The sequence below is a fragment of the Galeopterus variegatus genome, unplaced genomic scaffold (genome assembly GCF_000696425.1).
Source record: "Galeopterus variegatus unplaced genomic scaffold, G_variegatus-3.0.2 Scaffold6847, whole genome shotgun sequence".
Classification (NCBI taxonomy): Eukaryota; Metazoa; Chordata; class Mammalia; order Dermoptera; family Cynocephalidae; genus Galeopterus; species Galeopterus variegatus.
Genome location: NW_007732958.1, coordinates 44,733 through 49,047, shown reverse-complemented (window position 1 = coordinate 49,047; position 4,315 = coordinate 44,733).

Genomic DNA, 4,315 nt, shown 5'->3' with positions numbered 1-4,315 from the left:
ATTGTTAACATAAAAAAAAAGAAAAAAAAAACAGAAAGAGGAAGTACGAAAGCTTGAAAGATAACTTGGAAGGTGTAGATTTCAGGCTATATTAAGACCAGTACTTGAAAGAAAAAAAAAAAACAGAAAGAGGAAGTATGAAAGCTTGAAAGATAACTTGGAAGGTGTAGATTTCAGGCTATATTAAGACCAGTACTTGAAATCAGACCAATGGGTGGATTTTCCCTTGGCCTTTTAGAAGAAATAATTTCCAAGTCATCTCATGAATAAATACCATCATAGTTTATTAGTCCTGATGTAATCTGCTTTTAAGCATGAGAGAAGGACCGCGCTGAGCATCGGCAGGACTTGTTACCTCCGACCAGGGGAATCTCGGGATGCTGAGCAGATTCCCGGGAGCTCCGTCCGCCCACAGCTTCTTGGTTGGCGAGACACTGCTGCACCTCGAGGTGGAGGTGCTCTCCTCTTGAGCAGTTGGGGGGACTCACCTCTCCTGTTTCTCTCTGCATTTTGAGCAGCTTCCTAGCCCAGCACTGAAGACTTTGCCTTTTCTGTCACGTTGTCAGTGCACCTGATATCTCAAGACCTCAGCCTGCTGTGGTGGGTGGACATCTCCTGCGGGCTGTCGTCTTTTCACACTTCCCTTCCCCTGTCTCCCACGTCATCCCTGTGACTGCCAGCACATCGCACCCTGTGACTCTGTTTCCAAGCCTTTCAAGCCCACAACAAATATCTTTGATTCTGCTCCATTTAGCCAAATGTTTTTCTAGGGATGTTGTACCCATGGTAAGAATGGAAAAATAATAATGTACCCACAAACACTCACCGCCCCAGGGAGACAAAAGTATTTCTCTCATCCTTCTAAATATATGTAGAATACACACACACAGAGGAAAAAATGTGGTTTTTTGAGTCAAAATACGTCAGACGTGTTCCTTCAGCCACACATGGGTTGAAATAAGGATAAAAGAGCTCTACGTTTAAAACCCACCAAGTGATAGTGTAGTTCTGAGCTCAATTAGACCCATTTTTCTGGCCCACGCTTGCTGTGGGTAAGACACCCTCAGAAGAAGGGTGCAGCTCTCAGGGGGACAGCACGGGGCTGAACATCTGCCCCAACACAGCTCTTCCACCTGTGGGCGACAGCTCCCACCTGGGTCCTTCTCCTCACCACAGGCCCGGCCGTGGGAGTGTCCCCCTTGCCCCGCGGCAGCAACGCATTAGGGTTTTCATTGATTTAAAGGAAATAGAGATGGTTCTGAGCTAGATAGTGGATTTCCTATTTTCAAGCTTGGCCTGAAGACCTAGAGATCTTACAATGCTGTTACTGCCAACCTGGACACTCTACAGGTGATGGCCTAGGCCGGACTAGCCTAATCAGTTATATGCATATTTAGTACTAACTCCACTAGTCATTGACAGTATAAATCTAGAATAGACACAGGGACTGCCCCAGAGGAATTTGTCTTGTGAGGGAGACAAACCTACAAACAGTACATGGAAGGATGCAAAAAATGCTCAAATCCAAATGTGCAAAAGTGTGAGGCAGACATCAGGGAAGGGATATGACTTTTCTGCTGAGCCGGGGAGATGTCTGCAGTGAACAGACCCTCGAGGAGGACTGGCTTCTGAGAGACGGCCCCCTCCAGATGTGGGGACAGCAGTATCAATCTTCCACCCAGCTGTGCTTCAGAGCATCCTGATAACGGACAGTACAAGGCGGATGCCGGCTCCTTCTCATGTGGGTCCCTCTCCTCCTGCAGCACCCAGTCCACAGCAACGCTCCCAGGAACTGTCCTGTTGGGTGGGAAGGACAGCAGGAAGCAGAGGAGAGCAACAGTAATGAAGCGCCGACTGTATGCTACACACCTCACTCATGATTTCAGGTAAATGATCCAACAGCCCCCCTATCAGGTGGATGATTTTATACTCATTTTAATAATGAGAAAATGGAGAAGAGAGGAATGAAGCAAATTACACAGCAACTAAAGGTAATGTGGGGTGCGGTCAAGGAGCTGAGACCCCCAACCCAGCACCCTCCTGGTCATCCTGCTGCATGTTGCTGTCCTCTGACTAGACTCACGTTTAGGATGAGTTTTGGAATAGTAGGAGGGAAATCCCTAAATAAAATAGGCAGTCCCTGGAATCATTCAGAGCAGGAAAGGCAGATCCATTTTATCTGTTCCAGCAGGTGACGTTTCTCAGGAATATGATAAATGTTAGGTTCAGTGGTGCCATAAGCTCATCCGTGGTGCCTTTACCGCTTTCTCCACGGAGTCCACTGCCTCGTGACCCCACACCTCCACGTGCAGTTGTGCCTTCTGCATGCTGCTCCCTGGGTCAGGTCGCAGGGGGCCCCTGTCCACCACCATGGTCCAGTGCCGGCCAGCGGAGGGAGGCCTGCGGGGCTGCATCTCGTCCTGTGTCTCAGTCCGGGTGTCTGTCTGCCGTCGTGGTGCTGGGCGGAACGGGTGCCTGGGGGATGGGAGGAGGAAGGAGCCTCCCGGGGAGGGCACGGGGTTGGAGGGGGCACCCTGGACTGGCGCCCCTGCCACCCTGCGCTCTGGGCACTTACCCACAAGAGCAAAGACGGTTTGACGGGCGGCTGAAGTGACTGATTTTCCACGCGGATTGTGAAGGCAGCAGTTCCAGGTGGAAGAGCCCCATGTTGTGCTCAAGGGAAAACTGTGTTTTGGGGTTCATTGCGACAGGAGCAGAGAGCACTGGGACGTCCAGACCGGCTTCTGCACCAACAGTGCTCACCCACCATGGGTTGCCGGGTCCCTGGACATGGAGGGTCAGGGCCTCGTTTCCAAACCCCGGGCCCAGCGAACACCCTCTGGCAAAACAACGATTATGTGTCCACCATCTCTCCTGTTGACTTCCAACTTTCCTTCCCCCAACACGTTCGTGACTTCCATCTTAATTCATTTTCTGAACTAATTACATATGGATTAAATCCTGGGATGTGGCAACTTTTTCCAGTCACATTTTTTTTTTCCTTTTTGTCTTTTTTTTTTTCGTGACCGGCAACGGATCGCAACCCTCAGTGTCGTGCCCGTACTGGACCGGGACCGGCAACGGGATCGCAACCCTCGGTGTTGCCCCCGCCCCTCGCTCAGCCAGTGAGCGGGAACCGGTCTGTATGTGGGATCCGAACCCTCGGCGGGAGCGCCGCCGCACTTCCCAAGCAGCGCACTGCAGCAGTGCGCCACCGGGCCGGCCCATCCAGTCACATTTTTAAGAATGATTTGTTTTTACCTTGTTGGAGGGTAGAATTAGAGTTCCCACTTTAAAAACTGAAAATAAATGGAATTTTCATTTCTCACTTTATATGAATAAAAAGTACTTTATGAAATCTTTAAAAATAGCCATGAAAAAGCACAGGACGCCCCGCGCTCGGCCCACGCTCCCCGCCATGAGCTGCGTGGAGCCGGTGGGCGCAGGCCCGGCCAGCGGCCGCATGTGGTTCTCATTTGGAAGGGCTGAGACGCGACTGTGTTCTTGTCGTGGCTCCAGATGAAAACCCCCTCTTTGAGAACTGAGGAGAACGGTGAGAGGTGATGTCCTCGGGACCTCTGAGAGCCAAAAGCAGCACAGAAGAGTCATTCATGAGGGCTCAGCCGCCTGGCAGGGCGCTGCCTCCGGCTCAGAACAGCTCCTGCCACCTGGAGTCCCACCAGCGTCTGCTCTGGGGACTGCTGGCCTCGCACAGTCTCTAGGGCCAGATAAATATACGCTGAGTGAAAGTCAAGTGTACTCAAATTCTTGGGGAATCTTGAAGAGCTAATGAAGCCTGCTGTCTCCCACATTGCTAGCCGCCATGGGAACACTAAGCCTGTGTGCATCTCATGTGCAAACCGACAGCCACACAAAACCACAGCTATCCAGGCTGTGGGAGGACTCACTGCAGTACTCAAAGTACAGAGGGGGCCAGCCCTTAGAGTGGACCGACCATCGACTGAGTTTCTTGTGCCACATTCCTGAACTAACTGCACCGGTGCTCCTGGACGCACAATGGGGTTGCATCCTGGTGAGCTCCTCATGAGTGGAAAGTACTATTCATTTCATGCTCCCAAGAAAACCAACGTAAAGTCTACAAATCATAAGTCAAACCGTCCTAAGTCCAGTATTTGCAAATTCTCTCTTTGAGTAAGGAAGAAGCAGCATTCTTCATGAGGTTTGCTTTCGTTTTCTTCCCATCAGTCAGTCGCTGAGAGAATGTGTGGGGGTTTAGCCTGGGCGGCTCATTGACCCTCTGCCACCGAGCCAGCCCTGGTTCCTCGCTCACCTGGGGATCAAGAGAGATCCACCC